This window comes from Dendrobates tinctorius, unplaced genomic scaffold (assembly GCF_039654945.1).
Source record: "Dendrobates tinctorius isolate UK_male_01 unplaced genomic scaffold, ASM3965494v1 ptg000150l, whole genome shotgun sequence".
NCBI classification, from domain to species: Eukaryota; Metazoa; Chordata; class Amphibia; order Anura; family Dendrobatidae; genus Dendrobates; species Dendrobates tinctorius.
In genome coordinates, this window is record NW_027361817.1 from 4,554,741 (window position 1) to 4,578,367 (window position 23,627).

Below are 23,627 nucleotides of genomic sequence, written 5' to 3' on the forward strand. Positions count from 1 at the left end.
TGCTGTTTAAGGGGTGCATCACATTTACTTGTAGCCCATAGACCTTCACTGACTCCAGGCTTTCATCTTCAAGAACCTTCACAGCAAACAATCCGAGGGACACTGAATTCATTAAAACAGTTGAAGCTTTACATGGCAGCATATAGTCATTACAATCAGGCATATAAGATAAGGCACAACGGTTTACAGTTTTTCCCACAGGTACCAGACTTAACTAAAGCCCTAGTTCTCGGTATGGGTAGAGAAACCCTCTTGCCATCTCTTCTAGCAGTAGGAATTCTTCTCCAGCACTAGCAGTACATTACCTTCTGCCTCTGAGGGTTTGAGTCCATCTTTCCCTGCAGCTCCACAGGCTTAGTGCGCCCAAATATCCCGACATCCATCTCGAGGCTCCCAGGCTGACAGACAGACTAGCACGGAAAGGTTCTTTGGCAATCCACTGCCCCAATTAACAGGTCCATGCTATCCCTAGAAGCCTATTGCCTGTGATCGATGATGTCACTTCATCACTCTCTCTCTAACTGCCCTTGACACTTCCTGAACTTGGCACTAACTCTAGTTGCCCTCTCCCTGATCTGGGCCGGCTGTTTCAAGGTTTCCAAACCTCTTCATCAGGACAAAACCACATTGGTTTGGAAACCTTGAAATGTGTTGACAAATAAACCGCATTCATGCTTCACCTCCGTGTGTGATCACATTTTTGGAACCTTGGGCAGCGCGGACTTTGAACCACCGTATTCCTCATTTATTGTAACAAATCTTACTTTAGCAAGGGCTAGAGTGGGATTTGTGATGAGGCATACACAAGTGCTTACGCATCATCATAAATAAGGAGCATCTGACTCCAACCCATCTCTTCATCAAGATCACCGTTGTTAACGTTGTATCGGACCCTAAGCATCTTCTTGTGCCTCCTTACTCGCCACTCCGCCTATATATCTCAGCAATAATATATGAGAGAAAGACTGATCTGGACATATTGTTCACTATGTAGCGATTCCCTCACTCTTGGTAGCAGTTGAAGTACTGTATATGCACAGGCACGTGGCGTCTTGATCACACAAGGAGGATTTATTAAAAGAACATAAAATTCCAGCACACAAACAGGAATAGCCTCTTCTGGGCACAAAAGGTATAACATAAGAAAGCAGTTCATGCACAGGAAAATAGGGACTCAACTGTTTAGATACTTCAGGTCTTAGACTCTGGCTAAACAACAGCAATATTCTTTTCTCATTGTAAGGATATGTGCACACGTATGCAGAAAATTTCTGCATAAAAACAGGACTCCTTCCCAGAAAACGTGCGTTTTTGCCGCGATTTTTGCCACGATTTTTTCCGCACGTCCCCAGACACATAGAAAATAGCCAGAAATGCGGAATTTACTGCGAAATTAATGAGCATGCTGCATTTTTTACTGCGAAGCGTTTTTTTCAAGGTAAAAAATGCATCAATATTTACAAAAAGTGCAAAATGCATTAAAATGAATTGGAAGCTTCTTTTAAGCATTTTTTGAGTGGACTTTTTGGTAAATCCATGGGAAAACCGCAAAAAAAAATGCTGTGTGTGAACACAGCCTTACACACAGACCAAGTCCCAGAGGTATTCCCATCTCTCCTCTCAGACCACTATGGAGCAGCTCAGCAGCCCTTTTATATCTTATGAGGAAAGGTTGCAGGATTTGGGAATGTTTAGTTTGCAAAAGAGAAGACTGAGAGGAGACTTAATAGCTGTCTACAAATATCTAAAGGGCTGTCACATTGTAGAAGGATCAACTTTATTCTCATTTGCACAAGGAAAGACTAGAAGCAATGGGATGAAACTGAATGGGAGGAGACACAGATTAGATATTAGAAAAAACTTTTTGACAGTTAGAGTGATCAATGAGTGGAACAGGCTGCCACGAGAAGTGGTGAGTTCTCCTTCAATGGATGTCTTCAAACAGAGGCTGGACAGACATCTGATTGGGATGATTTAGCGAATCCTGCTTTGAGCAGGGGGTTGGACCAGATGGCCCAGGAGGTCCCTTCCAACTATTCGATTCTATGATTCTATGATTCTATATCAGCTGACAGGCCAGACCAGAATAGAATAGAATTTTGTAAAATCCCATTCAAACCTTGTTATTGAAAACCAGCAGATAATTTATTAACTCTTTTTTCTGTTTTTGCATTTTAATTTTTTGCTCCCCTTGTTCACACAGCCATAACTTTTTCATTTTTCTGTGAATATGGCCTTGGAAGACCTTGCTTTCTGCAGAGATTGGGCATTTCTAAAAGGAGTGATACCAAATACAGTATGCATATTTTTATTTTTTTTATTGGTTTATTTTGAATGGGACAAAAGGGGGTAATTTGAACTGTAATTGTTTTTAATATTTTTAAAAGCTCTTTTTTACTTTTTACTTGCTTCAATAGTCTCGTTAGGAAACTTGAAGCTGCGATCTTCTGAACGCTTGTGCTACACATAGCGGGACTGTAGCCCTGCTATGCGTAGCAAAAATGCTCATCTGCTATTATCTCCAGTCACGGGGCTGCGCTCATAGCAATGACAACCACTGGGGTCTCCTGCAGGTTGTCATGCAAACCCATTGGTGCCCCATGATCATGTGAGAGGTCCGATGGGCAGAGCTAATAAATTGCAGCTAGTTTGTGGGAGTTCAATGCAGCTGCCAGCAAAACACCTCAGACCACCGCATCAGGCCACTGCAGGCTCTACGTTCTCACAGTGCATGCACTGCACTAAATCTTCCCCACACCATTTCACTAAATATTCTGTCTTGAGTATCACCGGAACACTTAGCACTTCTCCAGAGACAGCGAGTAACGTTAGCAGCATGATCACATGACCTGAACATGATGCTGAAGTCACTCGGACCTAGCGGTCAGAGGGTCTGCTGTACTCGCATCTGACTAATTCTCATATTATTTTTTTACGTTAGGAGCAATAATAGGGTTGCCCAAATTTGGGGGAGGGGGCGCCGAACTCAATTCTTACCCCGGATGCTGGAAAACCTATGTAGATACACCTCTGCAGCAGACTTGATTGTATAATCAAAGAGCCCCAAGTTACATAAAAGAGTGACATTTCATTGATGTTTGGCATATAGTGATGATAACTTTAAAAAGTGCAAGTACCAATTATAATAGTGTGTGTGGATTAATTGCTTCTTTATGCAAAGCATTTTGAGGATTAGGAATAGTAGCCTTTACACAGTTTAGCATAGGTGAAATCTCCGATAATTATCTAAGGTACACAGCTTGATTAACATTTAAACACTCCAACACAAGGGAGTTTAATATTCATATACAGTGAGAGGGAAGTTTAGCATTTAATCATAAAATAACTAATCTCATACACACTCCTCAGTATTGTAACCTTTAGATATTTTCATAATCTTGGTGTCAATTATATTTGTTGAATATTAATTTTATTCCAGTGGATTAATTTCATAGTTTGTTTTTAAAATAACTGGATGTGATTTGCAAGTTAAATATTCTTATGCAAGTTGTAAAAATTATTAAATTAGACATGATATGCTATATCCATTGTCTAAAGTGCTGTGCAAAAGTTTCAGGCAGCTGTGGAAAAAATGCTGGAAAGTAATAATGCTTTAAAAAATAAAAGCGTTAAAAGTTTATTTTTTATCAATTAATGCAACAAAGTGGGTGAACAAGTGAAAAATCTAAATCAAATCAATACTTGGTGTTACCACCATTTGCCTCCAAGACAGCATCAAAGCATTTACTCTTCTGGGTACACTTACATACAATTTTTTAAGGAACTTGACTTTGAAGTTATTCCAAATATCTTGGAGAACTAACCATAGATCATTTGTGAATTTAGGCTTATACAAGTCCTTCTGTCTTGTCATGTAATCCTACAAAGATTCGATGATGTTGAGATCAGGGCTCTGTGGATGCCATATAATCACTTTCAGGACTCCTTGCTCCTCTTTACACTGAATATAGTTCTTAATGTCATTGGCTGTATGTTAGGGGTTGCTGTCCTACTGTAGAATAAATTTGAAGCCAATCAGATAAAATTATTGCATGATGGATATATGTATATTTATCAGCATTGAGAACACAAAGAAATGAGCAATGTTGAAGACAATATACACAGTGAAACTTAGTGCGGCAGATGGAAGACACATCATACTTACTACTTTACTTAAAAATCAGAAGAAATCCAGCAGTGCCATCATCTCAGAACTGGCAGCAAACAGTGCTACTCAGCTACAAACATCTACTGTTTGAAGAAATCTGTTCAAAAATTATCTTCATGGAGGAACTGCGGCTAAAAACCATACCTAACGGATTCAACCAAGCATGCAAAACATAGGATGGTTGTGCAGAAAAATTGCAGCAGATGCTATGGACTGATGAGTCAAAATGTGAAATATTTGACTGCAACAGAAGGCAGTTTGTTAATTGAATGGTTGGAGAGTGGTGCAAAATTGAATGATTGCAGGCAACACTGAAGCATGATGGAGGTTGCTTGCAAATTTTGGGCTACATTTCAGCAAATAAAGTTAGAGATTTAGTCAAGATTAATGGCATCCATGATGACATAGACTCAATCAGGCCAATTGTGCGAGGGTGAACTTATTCATAATTATGCCAGACTTAAGGCCCTTTTACATTTAGCGATGCACCAGCGATCCCGACCATGATACGACCTGGTCAGGATCGCTGGTGCATCGCTAAATGATCGCTAGTGAGCTGCCACACAGGCAGATCTCACAGTGATGCAGCAGCGATACAGCGGACGATACTTACCTTTCAGACGTCCTCCCGCCCGCGTCCACACATCGCTCGTCGGCGCCACAGGAAGCCCAGCAGGAAGCGCCTGACGAGAAATGGAGCAGGCCGATTTCACGCGATCAGTGATGGACAGCGGGGGAGCCGGTCGGAGGTAAAGGGGGTTTTACACTAAGCGATATCGCTAGCAATATCGCTAAAACGTCACTGGTTTTGTGACGTTATAGCGATATTGCTAGCGATATCGCTATGTGTGATACTTACCAGCGACCGGCTCCCCCGCTGTCCATCGCTGATCGCGCGAGAATGTCCGGCTCCATTTCTCGTCGTCTGCTTCCTGCTGAGACTTCCTGCTGTGACGACGAGCGACACGTGGACGCGGGCGGGAGGACGTCAGGATCGCTGTGTGTGAAAGGTAAGTATCGTGCGCTGCGTCGCTGCTGTATCGCTGTGAGATCTTTCTGTATGAAAGCTCACTAGCGATCATTTAGCGATGCACCAGCGATCCTGACCGGGTGGGATCGCTGGTCGGATCGCTGGTGCATCGCTAAATGTAAAAGGGCCTTTAGTATCACATGTAGCGATATTGCTATAACGTCACAAAATCAGTGACATTATAGCGATATTGCTAGCGATATCACTATGTGTAAAACCCCCTTTACTATTCCTTTGTTTAGTAACTCAAGGGACATGAGCAATTTTTCCTTGTGAGACTTTTGGGAGAGCCTTTTTGTATGTTAATTTTTGGAATGCCTGCTGATTACAGATTGCATCAGCCCTCTGAGGTGTAATAGTCTGTGTGTCGCCCTCGCTTCACCCAGGGCTGTGGGGTACTCGGTACCGGGCCGGTGTCAGGGGGATGATGTGTCACAGCAGTGGTGACCCGGTCCGTGGCCCTGGGCCCCAATATCAATGGCGGTGGTGTTTGGTTGTAATATAAAGTTCGTGACGCCACCCGTGGTATTTGGCAAGTGAGGTGTTAGCCAACGCTGTGTGCAGATCCTCTGGGGCTGACGGTGTGTCGCAGCTTAGACGGTGTAGCTCCCCACAGGTGAAGCTGTAACCCCAGGGCAGTGTATAAGTGATGGGCACAGGGATGTAGCAGTGCCGACAGGTTAGGAAGCAGACACAACACAGCGGGGTGCAATTTCTGTACCTTTACTTGGTAACTGCAGTCCAGGGTCCTGATCACAGATGGTATTGGAGCAGGCTAGCCTGGAAGCAACTCAGGGATTCTCTCTCTCAGACGGGCTGTGCAGTCTCCCTAATAGCGCTGTGTGTGTGAAGCACTCCAGTCCTTAGTTACTCTGAAGTTCCTCCTGTCAAATGTTCCTAGACTTCCACTTGCACGGCAGACAGCTGTAGCCTCTCTCTCTGGGACTCCTCTCACTCTCAGAATCCCCGGCTCTCTATCCGTGTTGCTGTTGTGCCTCAAGTCTTCTAGGGGAGCAGGGCATCTACAGCCTCCTACTCCTCGGGTATCTGTGGCAGGGCCGTTAGTACCCGTACCACTGTGGAGACCCGACTCCAGTTCTGTGCGCTCTCAAGCTGAGGGAGCTCGCCTGCTGCAGCTCAACCTCCAGCTTCGCATTCCCCATCTGCTCACTTCATCCTCCGCAGACTAACTAACCCCTACTTCCTCCTGGCCCACAGAGATCACTCCTCCCCTGAATCCTGGGTCAGAGTTCCCCCTGCTGGTCAGGAGGGGAACTGTGTTGTATGCATGGATTGACTGTGAGAGAGATCCATCATTGCCTCCAAGCCTGGCATTACCCTCCCCTGGAGGAAGGCAAAGTCAGTGTGGCGACCGTACTCCTGGGGGCGCCCCAGTGAAAGTCAGCACTCCTGGGCTGAACAAAAGAAAACATAGATAACATATAAACATTTGAACAATAATATTTGTACAAGATTTGAAAAAGGAAAAATGTACAAAAAACAAGTGTTTCCAAAAATGGTCCTATGATGATAAGTCCAGCATCAATGTCCATGGTCCATTCCTGGGCAAATGGTAAATTATTTATAAATAAAGTTTTTGACCACACACAAGTCCTGTGGTTCAGTGTCCATAAAACAAACTGGTAACTCAAAGGGAACTCTTACAGGTTACCTGTAGGTACAAAAGCTTGAAAACAGTTACATATTTACATTTCAACAGTTTCATCATTTACATTAATTTTATATGCGGTATCTAACTGGTAGTACTCCCTGTGTGGTGCAAGTGGATCTGCGTAACCCTAGTGTAGGCAAATTATGTAGCATTCTCCTACCGACTCTTAGATTCACCAGAGGCATAACAGGTTCATCACTGGCAGGGCGAGGGTTCTCTCACTCCACTGCTGGTGTGGCTTCTGCTGCCTGATTTTCTTGATTCTCAGGATTTTCTTGAGTCCCGTCTTCCGATGCTACCACTTGGGGAAATAAAAACACTGGCACCACTATTGCATCATTAACTCTAGTCCAATTTGCAGGGAACTCTCCCAGCACGGTACTGACTGTCTTTTCTTCCTCTGTAGGTGGGATGTTATCTGATCCTCCCGCTTTTTCTTTCAACTGGTCAGGGCATAACTTCAGGTGATCCCTGGATACCGCTGCTGAGGTCTCTCCTCCATCTTTGCTAACAAGACATACTTTGGCATTATCAAAGTTCGAGGGCAGAATTGTATAGGGCTCCTCTTCTCATTGATCATCCAGCTTATGCAGTCTTCTTTTTCTCTTGAGAACTTGTTCTCCCGGCGAAAAAGGAACAACAGGTGCATTTTGGTTATAAAGTCTCTCCTGCTTCTGCCTTGCCTGAGCCAGACTCTTCTCCACACACTCCTTTACCCTTCTGTACTGCTGCTGCCTCTCCCTGTCCCAGTCAGCATCTGGTGACGTTGCTTCAGGCGTCAGGACTCCCATGTCAAAGTCAATAGGCAGCTTACCAGGCCTTGCTCTCATCAGGTACGCTGGAGTACAGTTGGTAGAGTTCACGGGGATATGGTTGTAGAGGTCCACCAGATCGGGCAACTTTTCTGGCCACAGATTTCTCTCCTCCAGGGGCAATGTCTTCAGTAAATCAATCACTACCTGGTTCATCTTCTCGCACATGCCGTTGGTCTGTGGGTGATAAGGTGTTGTCCAGATCTTTTTACACCCATATAAGTTGCAAAATTCATGGAACACTTCTGCCTCGAAAGCTGGACCTTGGTCTGTAAGCACCCTCTCAGGATAACCATGTGGTCTACAGAAGTGCTGTTGGCATGTTCTGGCTGCTGTCCTGGCAGTTAGATCTTTGACTGGTGCAACTACCAGGAATCTTGAGTAGTGGTCCACAATGGTGAGAGCATAGCTGTAGCCCGACCGGCTAGGAACCAGCTTCACATGGTCCAGGGCTACCAACTCGAGGGGTTGTTTGGTAATGATTGGTTGCAGGGGAGCTCTCTGGCTGTCTCGATCCTTTCTGCGCAGGTTACATCGTCCACACTCCCGGCACCACCTCTCAATGGCTTTCCTCATACCAGCCCAGTAGAACCTCTCTCGGAGCAATGCTTCCAACTTCTTCCATCCGTAGTGTCCAGCTCCTCGGTGGTATGCTTCCAGGACCATTGATGCCTCTCTCTTCGGGACTATTACCTGCCAGACCAGCTCATGTGTGCGGGCATTGATACTCCTCCGACACAGCTTCCCTTCATAGATAAACAGCCGGCCTCTCTTCTTCCACAGCTGCTGGGTTTCTTCAGGAGCATCCGCCCCCGGACGGACGTGACTCAGCTCATATCAACAGCTCTTTCACCAGGCGGACTGCTGGGTCACCATCTTGCGTTTCTGCCCAGTCATGATGGGGCAAAGGATTCATGGTGACCTCCTTCAAGCCAGACCGTCTGTCTCTCACTCCTTGAACACGTTGGGCTGCCAGTGGCCTGTGGAAGGGAGGCAGTTCGATCTCCTCCAGAGCCTCAGGGTCTTCTCTTGCATCTGGTAGGTTCGGCATCCTGGACAGCGCATCAGCATTGGCATTCTTGTGCTCTGCTCGGTACTTGATAGTGAACTCGTAATTGGACAGCCGAGCCATCCATCGCTGCTCCAGGGCACCTAGCTTTGCAGTATCCAAGTGGGTCAACGGATTGTTATCTGTGAAGATTGTAAACTTTGCAGAGGCTAGGTAGTGCTTGAATCTTTTGGTGACAGCCCAGACTATAGCAAGGAACTCCAACTTGAAAGAACTGTAGTTATCAGGGTTCCTTTCGGTGGGATGCAACTTCCTGCTGGCGTAGGAGATCACTCTTTCTCTTCCATTCTGTACCTGAGACAGTACCGCTCCTAGTCCCACATTGCTGGCATCTGTATACAGCACAAAGGGCTTCTCATAGTCTGGGTAGGCCAACACTTCGTCACCGGTGAGAGCCATTTTCAGTCGGGTGAAGGACCTCTCTAACTCTTCAGTCCATTCAATGGTGGAATTCTTCTGCTTGTTCTTCTTGGACTGCCCCACCAAAAGGTTTTGCACAGGGGTAGCTATTTCAGTAAAGCTCTTGATGAATCTTCGGTAGTAGCCTACCAGTCCAAGGAATTGGCGCACCTCATGGAGGTTGCTGGGCTTCGGCCAGTCCCGGATGACTGTGATCTTGTCTGGATCTGGTGCCACACCTTCGGCACTGACCACATGACCGAGGTATTGTACCTTGGGCTTCAGGAGGTGGCATTTGGAGGGCTTCACCTTCAAGCCAAAATTGGACAAAGCTTCAAACACTTCAGCCAAGTGTTCCAGATGCTCTTCATAGGTTTTGGAGAACACGATGACATCATCCAGGTACAGCAGGACCGTTTCAAAGTTCATGTGTCCCTGGCAGCACTCCATCAGCCGTTGAAATGTCCCTGGAGCAGTGCAGAGCCCAAATGGCATATAGTTGAACTCACAGAGATGCATTGGAGTGGTAAATGCGGTTTTCTCTTTATCTGCCTCTGCCACGGGAACCTGCCAATATCCACTGGTAAGATCCAAGGTGGAAAAATAATTAGCAGTTTTAAGTGCAGCTAAGGATTCCTCAATCCTAGGTAATGGGTAGGCATCTTTATGTGTAATGCTATTAATCTTTCTGTAACCAACACACTCTCATGGTACCATCCTTTTTCTTTACAAACACAATGGGAGCTGCCCAGGGGCTACAACTGTCTCTGATAACCCCAGCCTCCTTCATCTCCCTCAACATACTCTTAGCACACTGGCACTGTGTTGGGGGTATTGGTCTGTACCTCTCCTTTATGGGTGGATGGTCTCCTGTGTGGATATGATGTTGGACCCCTTTTGCCTGCCCAAAATCTAGTGGGTGTTTGCTGAATACCCGCTCATACTCTTGTGTCACTCTGTAGACCCCTTTTCTCTGGTATGAAGGTGTAGAGTCAGTTCCCACCTGCAGTTGCTGGCACTACTCCTATGGCTGCTTCACAGAACCATTGTCCTCCACCTGATCAGATGAGACCAAAGGCTCTGCTGCCTGCAAAGAGTTGTTAACGGTGAGCAGCTTAGCAACTGTGGCGTACCGAGGTATTGTGGCTTCCTCTTCCCCGCAATTCAGAAGACGTACAGGTACTCTCCCTTTTTTGACATCAACCACCCCTCTGGCTCTCAGGACAGTGGGCCTACTTTCAGAGTATACTGGTTCTACCAATGCCTGGTAATTTCTCACTCTAAGACCTATGGCTGCCTGACACCATACCAACATTTCACATCTGGGTGGTATTGCAATGGGGAAGGCATCACTCACTCTGACGCTGCCAATCTCGCCACCAGCGAGTTCCACTTGTTGCCTTTGCATCAGGGCTCGGATCTCCTTCTGCAGGACTCTTTGTTCTCCGGAACCAGCAGTTTCAGCCACCTGTTGCAACAAGACAATAACCTCGGACAGACAGCTTTCAATTACATTGTTACCAAGAGTCATCATAGGGTTACATTCACGTCTATCAATATCAACAATTATCAGACGTTGAGACTTTAATTCCACCCTCCCCACTTTGACAGTAATCTCCTTACATCCAATCTGTGGTAAGGTCTGACCATTACTAGCAACTACTGTCAGTTCATCAGTGGGACCACGGGTGAGTTCGGAATCAGCCCAATACCTCTTGTAAAGAGTATAGGGCATGGTGGTCACCTGGGAGCCAGTGTCCAGCAAAGCGTTCATGGGGATACCATCAATCACCACAGGAAGGATTGGTCTCCCTCCCACATACTTGGCTCTCCAGTTCCTTGGGCCTGGGGATCCTACTCCTGGGGGTTGGCCCTCTGCCCCAGGGGTTGCTTGTTTAAAGGACAGTACCTGGCAAGATGACATGCCTTGTGACAGCGACGACAGATGGGACATCCGTCCTGGTCATAGCGATCGTTGGTCCTTCCTCGAAGTGGTGGGGCTCTCCTTCTCCGGAGCCACAGGACATCCTCTGGACTGGAAGCAAGCTGGATCTTGTCTTTGGAGGACATCTGTAGGGACTGCATGGTTTTAGTGAGTGAAGCCATTCCCTTGGTCAACTCCTGGACATGTAGACGCAGCTCCTCAGTGGGGTCCTTGTCCAAAGTCTGTGCATCGGCCTCCACAGGGATGGAAGGAAAAGACGTCGCTTCCTGATGATAAGTGATCGCCGGGTGTCTAGGGGGCGCTGAACGGCTGTCAGTGGATTCCTGCAGTACCCGGATAGCCCTGTCTTTGAATTCAGCAAAGTCCAGATCAGGATTTTGCAGGGTTATTATACGCAACTGTCCTCGGTGGGTACTGGACAAGAGGCCTCCAATGAACTGCTCCTTCAACAGTTTATCTTCTTCCTTTACGCTGTCAGGATCAACTTGCTTGACTGCTCGCAGCGCCTCCTGCAGGTTGAGAGCATAGTCCCTGATACTGTCCTGTGCCCTCTGCTTGCAGCCAAAGAACCTCATCTTGATCTCAGCGGCAGTACGGGTGTCAAAAGTGCTCTTCAGCTTGGCCAGGACCTTTGCAACAGTCTCTTTATCAGTGTCCTGCCAGGCTTTCTCTTCTCTCAGCGCTGCACCCGTGAGCTGTCCTATCAGGATATTTACTTTCTGGCTTTCAGACAGGGGGTAAACTTTAAACAAGCTGCACAGTCTCTCTTTAAACTCACTCAGAGTGTGTGACTCACCCGAGTACTGCGGTAGCCAGGCCGCTCCCGGTATGTAGGGCATCAACAGCGTTATGATGGGAACTACCTCCTGGCGGGACAGCAGGGTTGGCGGCGGCGTCCGCCTCTGCGTCGGCTTGTGGCGCGGACATCTTCTCCCCCCTAGTGAACGTTAGCCAGGGCCGGGGGGTTGTAGAAGCTCACCGGTGGCCGCTTCATAGGCCCGATCCTCCGGGCTGTAGGCCTCAGCTCCTCCTCCTCTCGCACGCTCTTCTCTCTTCCCACGCGGCACTTCACCGCTTCGTGCTCTGTGGCAGGCTCCGCCCAAGCAGCGCGGCAATGGCGGCAACTGGCGCCAACACACAGTTCACAATCACAGTCTATGGCACACAGGACCCGGGGATACCGGGCTCCGTAATCCTGTTCGTGACGCCAAAATTGAGTCACCTTCGCTTCACCCAGGGCTGTGGGGTACTCAGCACCGGGCCGGTGTCAGGGGGATGATGTGTCACAGCAGCGGTGACCCGGTCTGTGGCCCTGGGCCCCAATATCAATGGCGGTGGTGTTTGGTTGTAATATAAAGTTTGTAACGCCACCCGTGGTATTTGGCAAGTGAGGTGTTAGCCAACGCTGCGTGCAGATCCTCTGGGGCTGATGGTGTGTCACAGCTTAGATGGTGTAGTTCCCCACAGGTGGAGCTGTAACCCCAGGGCAGTGTATAAGTGATGGGCACAGGGATGTAGCAGTGCCGACAGGTTAGGAAGCATACACAACACAGCGGAGTGCAATTTCTGTACCTTTACTTGGTAACTGCAGTCCAGGGTCCTGATCACAGATGGTATTGGAGCAGGCTAGGCTGGAAGCAGCACAGGGATTCTCTCTCTCAGATGGGCTGTGCAGTCTCCCTAATAGCGCTGTGTGTGTGAAGCACTCCAGTCCTTAGTTACTCTGAAGTTCCTCCTGTCAAATGTTCCTAGACTTCCACTTGCACAGCAGACAGCTGTAGCCTCTCTCTCTGGGACTCCTCTCACTCTCCGAATCCCCGGCTCTCGATCCGTGTTGCTGTTGTGCCTCAAGTCTTCTAAGGGAGCAGGGCATCTACAGCCTCCTACTCCTTGGGTATCTGTGGCAGGGCCATTAGTACCTGTACTACCGTGGAGACCCGACTCCAGTTCTGTGCGCTCTCAAGCTGAGGGAGCTCGCCTGCTGCAACTCAACCTCCAGCTTCGTATTCCCCGTCTGCACACTTTACCCTCCGCAGACTAACTAACTCCTACTTCCTCCTGGCCCACAGAGATCACTCCTCCCCTGAATCCTGGGTCAGAGCTCCCCCTGCTGGTCAGGAGAGGAACTGTGTTGTATGCATGGATTGACTGTGAGAGAGTGCCATCATTGCCTCCAAGCCTGGCATTACCCTCTGCTGGAGGAAGGCAAAGCCAGTGTGGCGACCGTACTCCTGGGGGCGCCACACCTCCACAGGCAGGGCTGTTGTCCCAGGGCAGAATAGGTGAAGTGACACTTAGATGGTGTAGTGTCCGGCGCAGGGGATGCAGCAGTGCCAAGCAGGCGGATGCAGGAAGGAATGGAGGACACCAGGGCATGTAGTTCCAAAGCTTTACTCACAGTCTGTAGTGCCCGCTTCCGTGCCGTGTCCTCCGGGTCAGGGACTCAGTCAACCTCCAGGCAAGATGGAATGCTCCCTTCCAACACTCCGCCAACTTATGTACCTTTTCTGAATGTCTCCTCTATAGCGCCTTTAAGTGTGAAGATCTCCTAGTACTGAGTTACACTGGAGTTCCTCCTATCAGATGTTCCCAAGAACTCTACTTGTACGGCAGACAGCTGTAGCCTGCTTCGGGGACTCCTTACTCCTGAGTCCCGGCTCTCTATCCATGTTGCTGTTGTGCCCCCAAGTCTTAGATGGGAGTGGTGCATTTACAGCCCACTACTCCACCAGTGTCTGCTGCAGGACCATTAGTGTCCATACAACCTCAGGGACCGGGCCCCGGCCTTGCGCTTAGAACTTCTAGGCAGGGTTCTCTCCTAACCCATGTCCTCTGTGTTTCCTTTTCTCCTACGTTCCGTGCTTGGCTTTCTCTCTTATGGAAGCTCAGGCTTCAGTTCAATGTCTTCCTCTTTCCTTCCTTTCCCATGCCAGCAGACCCGGGTCACTCAGGCCTGCTGCAGCACTCCTTCCTCCATCCCTCTTCCAGGGATCTCCACTCCTCTCTGAGTGGCTTCCACACTCACTGACCTCCTGTCAGACTGTCCTGTAATCCTAAACCTTCCCACTCTTTTATATATTCTCAACTCCACCCACCTCCCAGCATGTTTAGTGTTCCAAGCAGGGAACCACCAAAGGTGCTCTGCTTCTCTCTAAGCAAGGAGCCGCAATGTGGTTTTGCTGAATTACTCTATTGTGTGGGGTGCGAGTGTTGGAGTGTGGTCAGGAGTTCCCACCTTACCTGGATGGTGGGCCACCACACCTTAGGAGAAGGTGCAGTACCTCTGTGCCGACTGAGCCTCAGGGGCACCACATACCCCCTAGTTAAACACAGCACGTCCGTGGGCTGCCAGGCAAACAAAGTTGACAATACAGGAACATACAAAATTTTTGTAATGCTGAATAAATATTTCTTATACTAAACTTCCCAATTTGAGGGGTACTCATTTTTGAATGTTGCAAACAATTCTTAATTAACTATCTAAAATTCTAAGTCAAAAGTGCAATTTTCCATACAATACTCAATTCAAAGTGCTATTGTCTGTTACTCACTATCACTTCAGTATTCTTCATCAACACATTTCCTTTCATCTCTAGTGCACATTTTCTACTCTCTCTTAACTCTGAGTGATAACCATAGTGACATTTTCAATTCTTTATTAGTCTCTATCCAAATCTCTCATCTCTTTATTAAAACATTCTATATAAAAAGCCATTTACACTTATAAGACACATCATTATCAAATACTTCACATTAAAACATTCAATTATTCTTGTAAGTGCTGAACACTGCTCCCAGCTGGGATCTCTTGCAGTGTCCTTTGATGAGGTGGACCTTATCTTCGCAAAGTGTCCTATGTAAAACCAAGAGAGGGCACCTAAAGAGGTGCAACTATTTACAATTACAGTTCTGGACCATTCAGCATTCATGATCTCTGCAGTTCAATGGAAAGGCTGCCAACAAAACAGGGCAACACTGGAAAAACATGATGCATAAACAAAAATAACTTTGAAGCACAACGGTGCAAATACCCTCCTGGGTAACGAGATTAATGATTGTTGTTCCCCCCTGGGGTTCTGGAAGCTGCTGATTGTGAATTGCTACCAGGTGAAATACTTTGGGTATCTTCATCCAGCGTCGGACTGGAACACCTTGGGCCCACCAGAGAAAATCATTCTTGGGGCCCACTATGTAGCTGCATAGAGTTAAATACCAGACCACCAATTATGCGGTAAAACACGCTAATATCCGGGTATAATATAAGGTTGTACATGTCTTAATTATGTAGCAGGAGTTGGGGTAGCCCCCTCATAGAATATAAAGCAGCCCCCTCACATAGTATAATGCAGCCATCTCATAGAATATAATGCAGCCATCTCATAGAATATAATACTGCCACCCTCATAGGGTATAATACTGCCCCCCTCATAGGGTATAATACTGCCCCCCTCATAGGGTATAATGCACCCCCTCATAGGGTATAATGCACCCCCTCATAGGGTATAATACTGCCCCCCTCATAGGGTATAATACTGCCCCCCTCATAGGGTATAATACTGCCCCCCTCATAGGGAATAATGCACCCCCTCATAGGGTATAATGCTGCCCCCTCATAGGGTATAATACTGCCCCCCTCATAGGGTATAATACTGCCCCCCTCATAGGGAATAATGCTGCCCTCCTCATAGGGTATAATGCTGCCTCCTCATAGGGTATAATGCTGCCTCCTCATAGGGTATAATGCTGCCTCCTCATAGGGTATAATGCTGCCCCCTCATAGGGTATAATACTGCCCCCCTCATAGGGAATAATGCACCCCCTCATAGGGTATAATGCTATATAGATATATAGATATAGTGTTAGATAGATATAGATAGAAAGATAGATGTAGAAATAGATAGATATAGAGATAGATAGTAGATAATGGATAGAAAGTAGATAATGGATAGATATAGATAGAAAGATTCATAGAGATAGATAGAGATAGATAGAGATAGATATAAAGATAGATATAGAAAGAAATATAGATAGATAGATAGATAGATAGATAGATAGATAGATCGATAGGTAGATAGATATAGAGATAGATAGAAAATAGACAATGGATAGATAGATATAGAGATAGATAGCTATAGATAGAAAGATATAGAGATAGATAGATATATAGATAGAGATAGATAATAGATAGGGATAGATAATAGATAGAGATATACAGATATAATAATAATAATAATAATAATAATAATAATAATAATAATATAGACATATATAGATAGATATAGAGATAAATATATATAGATAGATGGCTATAAATAAAAATAGATATAGAGATATATATATAGAGATAGATAGATATAGAGATAATAGATATAGAGATAGATAGATAGATATAGAGATAGATATAGAGGCAGATAGATATAGAAAGATAGATATAGAGATAGATATAGAGATAATAGCTAGATATAGAGATATGTATAGAGATAGATAGATATAGAGTTAGAAAGATAGATAGATATAGAGAGAGATATAGAGATAGATAGAGATAGCTAGATAGATGGATAGATAGATATAGATAATAGAGATAATAGATAGACATAATAGATATAGAGATAGATATAGAGATAGATGGATAGATCAATAGATAGATAAAGAGAGAGATATAGAGATAGAGATAGATAGATAATGAGATATAGAGATAGATATAGAGATATAGTGTTAGATAGAAAGATAGATATAGAGATAGATAGATATAGAGATAGATAGATATAGAGATAGATATGGATATAGAGATAACAGATAGATATAGAGATAGATATAGAGATAGATAGATATAGAGATAGATAGATAGATAGATAGATATAGAGATAATATATAGATATATAGATAGATATAGAGATAATATATAGATATATAGATAGATATAGAGATAATATATAGATAGCTATAGAGAGAGAGATATAGAGATAGATATAGAGAGAAACAGATATAGATATAGAGATAGATATAGAGATAGATAGGTAGATAGATATAGAGATAATAGATAGATATAGAGATAGATAGATATAGATATAAAGATAGATAGAGATAGAGAGAGCGGTAGATAGAGAGAGAGATAGATATAGAGAGAGATAGATACAGAGATCGATAAATAGATAGAGAGATAGATATAGATATAGATAATAGATAGAGATAGATAGATACAGATAGATAGATAATAAATATAGAGATAACAGATAGATATAGAGATAGAGTAAGATAGAAAGATATAGAGATAGGTAGATATAGATAATAGAGATAGCTAGATAGATAGACATAATAGATAGATATAGATATAGATAGATATAGAGATAGATAGAAAGATAGATATAGAGATAGATGTAGAGATAGAAAGTTAGATATAGAGATAGAGCGATAGATAGAGATAGATATAGATAATAGATAGAGATAAATAGATAGAGAAAGATAGATAGATATAGAGATAGATATAGAGATAGAAAGATAGATAGATATACAGAGAGATAGATATAGAGATAGAGATAAATAGATATAGAGATGTTTCTCTTATTCATTCTCGTCTCGACTATTGTAACTCTCTTCTAATCGGTCTCCCTCTTACCAAACTCTCCCCTCTCCAATCTGTCTTGAATGCTGCAGCCAGGATCATATTCCTCACCAATCGTTACACCGATGCCTCTACCTTGTGCCAGTCATTACACTGGCTACCCATCCACTCCAGAATTCAGTATAAACTTATTACCCTCACCCACAAAGCCCTCCATGGCTCAGCACCACCCTACATCTCCTCCCTTGTTTCAGTATACCACCCTACCCGCGCCCTCCGTTCTGCTGATGACCTGAGGTTAGTATCCTCAATAGTCAGAACCTCCCACTCCCGTCTCCAAAACTTTACACGTGCCGCGCCAATTCTTTGGAATGCACTTCCCAGGTCAATACGATTAGTCCCCAATCCCCACAATTTTAAGCGTGTCCTGAAAACGCATTTATTCAGACTGGCCTATCGCCTCAACACATTAACCTAACCTATCCCTGTGTGGCAGAGCCAAAAGTTTTACCATAACCAGGTTCCCAGCATCATGTTCCCACATGCTTTATGCATCCATTAGCCCTCTGTGTCTGTACTGTTACACACTTAACATTATGGCTGGTCCATACAATCAGAGCAACTGTTACCACCCACCTTTCGTGTCTCCCTCTTTCCTCATAGACTGTAAGCTTGCGAGCAGGGCCCTCATTCCTCTTGTTATTTGTTATAATCTACTGTATGTGATTATTGTTATGCTGTAATGTCTATTGTCTGTACAAATCCCCTCTGAAATGTAAAGTGCTGCGGAATATGTCGGCGCTATAAAAATAAAATTTATTATTATTATTATATATAGAGAGAGATATAGAGAGAAATAGATATCGATATAGAGATAATAGATATATATAGAGATAGATAGATATAGATATAGAGAGAGATAGATACAGATAAAAGATATAGAGATAAATAGATAGAGAAAGATAGATAGATATATTGATATAGAGATAGAAAGATAGATATAGAGATAGAGCGATAGATAGATATACAGAGAGATAGATATAGAGATAGATAGAGATATATAGATAGATAGCTATAGAGAGAGATATAGAGATAGATATAGAGAGAAATAGATATAGATATAGAGAGAAATAGATATAGAGATAGATATAGAGATAGATATATAGATATAGATAGATATAGAGATAGATATAGATATAGAGATAGAGCGATAGATAGCAAGACATATAGATATAGAGATAGATAGATACAGAGAAAAGATATAGAGATAGATAACGGATAGATAAATAGATAGATAGGTATAGAGATAGATAGATATAGATATTAGATAGAGAGATATATATATATAGATAAAGATAGATAGATATAGATGGTAGCTAGATAGATAATAAATATAGAGATAATAGATATAGAGATAGATAGAGTAAGATAGACATAATAGATAGATATAGAGATATATATAGAAAGATATAGAGATAGATAGATATAGAGATAGATGTAGAGATAGAAAGATAGATATAAAGATAGAGCGATAGAGATAGATATAGAAATAGATAGATATAGATAATAGAGATAGATATAGAGATAGATAGATATAGATAATAGATAGAGATAGAAAGATAGATAGATATAAGAGAGATAGAGAGAGATATATAGATAGATAGATAGATAGATAGAGACAGATAGAGAGAGCGAGAGATATAAAAAAAAAACCAAAACACAATACTCACCTCTCCTCCTCGCTCCCACGCTGATTCCGGCAGCCGGCTTCAGTGTCAGGAGCTGCCCCCTCTGCCAGACACACAGCGGGTGCGCGATGTAGTGACGTCATCGCGCACTGGCTGTGAGCCAGAAGCAGAGAGGACTGAGGGCGGCGCCGGCCCTGATTTACAGCTGTAGTCTGCAGAGCAGCTTACTGGGGTGGGGGCGGGGCCTCTGGGGGTGTGGAGACCTAAAATGATATTCACTGCTTCGCAGTGAATATTCATTTCTCTTTAGCAGCGGGGACAGGGGCTCCTGCCTCCTGACACCCGCTGCTGCTCCGCTGGCAGGGGCCCCCATAGCAGCTGCATGGTGTGCGACACACCACTGGCTGGGGGCCCCTGGAGCAGCGGGGGCCCTAGGCAACTGCTGGCCCTGTATGCCAGCAGGTGCCAGGGCCCACCAGATGCCAGGGCCCACCGGAGAATCCTCCGGTTCTCCGGTGGGCCAGTCCGACGTTGTCTTCATCCTGTTGCTGGTTGCTTGACAGTTCTGGTGCTCTGGTGCGTGGCCTAGCACCGAGGGATGCCTCAGCTTGTCGGCGCTGATAGGCGACTACATGGGTACTCGGCAGCCAAGGGATCCCGAGGTCACTATCCCACAGTGACCTAGACTCCTCCAATCCCCGAAGATGCCGAATCGTGCGCGCCTGTTCCAGCCATACTCTCCTCAGTAGGGACCTCCTCCACCTCCCCATCTCCGACAGTCCAGTACCCCAGCCGACTCTTCCAACTGCCCCATTTCGAGTTCCCGCAAGCTAGCCTCTGACAACGTGAAGTCGGGGGGCAACCCATTAGGAGGGCCGGGGTATATACCTGGTGCCTCCTGGCGGTGCGATCTCTGCTCCAGTGCAGGTATAGTGGCAGTGGATGCTGGTTGGTGCGATACCGGGGACGGCGGTGGAGCTAAGGGCGGCTCCGGATCCGCGGGGGTCTCCGCAGGGACCTGCGCGGCCACGTCAGGTCCGGACGGGGCTTCTCCTCTGCTTCAGCTCCCTGTGGGCTGTACAACTCCTCCGGTCGTAGCGGCAAGGAGGGGACAAGGTATGCTGCCGGTAGCATGGCAGCAGTCGTTGGCTCCACAGGGTCTGCCTGGAAGAGGTCCGGTGCTGCAGCGGCGGGTACCGATGTCGCGGGTACCGCAGGTGTAGGCCCCTCCTGGGCGTGCTGCAGATTCAATGTCCATAGCGTTTCCTGCCTCAGTTGCAGGCGGCGCGTCAGCTGGGCAATTTCGTCCTCCAGCTGCCGGCGGTCCCTCTCCGATACGGGGTTGGAGCCTTCAGCCATGGCACCGGGGAGATCCGCTTCCCCGCGCTCCACAGGCCTCCTCCCGTCTCTCCAAAATGGCGTTCTGGCGTTCTTCTTCCTGCCTCAGCCCCTTTCCCGCCACTGGCTTCTGCCCCTCCTTCTTGGGGCGGCATCTTCTTCCAGCGCCTCCATACCAAGCCAGTATACGAACCCCTCGGGGGGTGGGCCATGTTGCTGTCACATAGTAATTCAGGCAGGGGAGGCCGAAAACTTTTTGCGGTCTTTTCCTAGGACCTCCCATCTCGTCACGCCCTTCTTCTCCACGCCAACGGCCATTTTTAATGTTCATTTTACAGTCTATTAAATTGGGTCTTCTGCACATTCTCAAAAGTTTTTAAGTCCAAGGCACACAGAACCCGATGGCATCAGGTCTCGTCATCCTGTTCGTGACGCCACGTTTTCGTCGCCCTCCCAGGGCTGTGGGGTACTCGGTACTGGGCCGGTGTCAGCGGGTGGTGTGTCACAGCAGCGGTGACCCTGACCGTGGCCCTGGGCGCCCAAGTAATGGTGGGATAATGCTTATGGTGGAATGTAGTTAATGGAATAGTTCGTGACGCCACCTGTGGTGTTCGGCAAGTGAGATGTTAAGCCAACGCTGCAGACAGATCCTCTGGGACAGATGGTGTGGTGCAGCAGTGATGTTATAGCCCTCCACAGGCAGGGCTGTTGTCCCAGGGCAGAATAGGTGAAGTGACACTTAGATGGTGTAGTGTCCGGCGCAGGGGATGCAGCAGTGCCAAGCAGGCGGATGCAGGAAGGAATGGAGGACACCAGGGCATGTAGTTCCAAAGCTTTACTCACAGTCTGTAGTGTCCGCTTCCGTGCCCGTGTCCTCCGGGTCAGGGACTCAGACAACCTCCAGGCAAGATGGAATGCTCCCTTCCAACACTCCGCAAACTTATGTACCTTTTCTGAATGTCTCCTCTATAGCGCCTTTAAGTGTGAAGATCTCCTAGTACTGAGTTACACTGGAGTTCCTGCTATCAGATGTTCCCAAGAACTCTACTTGTACGGCAGACAGCTGTAGCCTGCTTTGGGGACTCCTTACTCCTGAGTCCCGGCTCTCTATCCGTGTTGCTGTTGTGTCCCCAAGTCTTAGATGGGAGTAGTGCATTTACAGCCCACTACTCCACCGGTGTCTGCTGCAGAACCATTAGTGTCCATACAACCTCGGGGACCGGGCCCCGGCCTTGTGCTTAGAACTTCTAGGCAGGGTTCTCTCCTAACGCATGTCCTCTATGTTACCTTTTCTCCTACGTTCCGTACTTGGCTTTCTCTCTTATGGAAGCTCAGGCTTCAGTTCAATAATAAAGTAATTGGCACTCAACTGAATAATCCTTTGCAAATTAGATTTATTTTATAATTTATTGCAGGCCTGGAAACGTTTCGGCCTATTATCGGCCTTCCTCGGTCTGCCGACTGCTATCGCGAAATACTAATCCGGTACCCAAGTAAGGATTCCTATGGAGATTTCAGAATGTCATGTTGATCTAAATGGTATCTCCTATTATTATAAGAGTGGATATACTGATTTAAATACCTTGCAAAAAGGAATATATAACCATACATAGAGAAATGTATAAATCTCCTTGGAGGTATCATGGACGCTTAATCTGTTTGAAACTAGTGCTGTATAGTCCAGGAGGTAAATGGGTCCATATGAAGCTTGTTTAGATATGAAGGTGGCATACACAGGTGGGACGCGGTATTCTCCCGCTCGTCAGCTGGCCAGGATTATTCAGTTGAGTGCCAAGTTACTTTATTATTCACTTTGGTCTGGGTAACCTACTTGCGCACCCTGCGGTAGTGCCACGCTATATTTGACACAGCTTCAGTTCAATATCTTCCTCTTTCCTTCCTTTCCCGTGCCAGCAGATCCGGGTCACTCAGGCCTGCTGCAGCACTCCTTCCTCCATCCCTCTTCCCGGGATCTCCACTCCTCTCCGAGTGGCTTCTTCACTCACTGACCTCCTGTCAGACTGACCTGTAATCCTAAACCTTCCCACTCTTTACATATTCTCAACTCCACCCACCTCCCAGCACGTTTAGTGTTCCAAGCAGGGAACCACCAAAGGTGCTCTGCTTCTCTAAGCAAGGAGCCACAATGTGGTTTTGCTGAACTACTCTATTGTGTGGGGTGCGAGTGTTGGAGTGTGGTCAGGAGTTCCCACCTTACCTGGATGGTGGGGCACCACACCTTAGAAGAAGGTGCAGTACCTCTGTGGCGACTGAGCCTCAGGGGTGCCACATATCTGCCATCCCATAGTCCTGTGCCCATGTACCCATCATACATATCCTCCATCCCATAGCCCAGTGCCCATATACCCATCATACATATCCTCCATCCCATAGTCCAGTGCCCATATACCCATCACACATCCTCCATCCCATAGTCAACCATTATGACATCATAATGAGCGGTGGGGCTTGCAACCTATGATGACGTCAGAGTCGCCATGGCAACCATTATGACATCATAATGAGGGGCGGGGCTTGATACACACACACTTTTTCCCCATTATGTAGATAGGGGCAAAATTGTTTGGTGAATTGTAACGCGCGGGGTTAAAATTTCACCTCACAACATAGCTTAGGACACTCTAGGGGTCCAGAGGTGTGACTGTGCCAAATTTTGTGGCTGTAGCTGCGATGGTGCGGATGCCAATCCCGGACATACATACATACACACACTTGAGCTTTATATGTTAGACTAACTGAAGAGCCCGGCGTTGCCTGGGCATAGTAACCTACTGTGGTTAGTTATAACAAATTATAATGATTATATTGCACATAAAATCCGTGCATCTAATCCTATCCTGTGTGATACTGACTGCTGAGCCATGTATCTAATCCTATTCTGTGTGATACTGTCTGCTGAACCGTGTATCTAATACTATTCTGT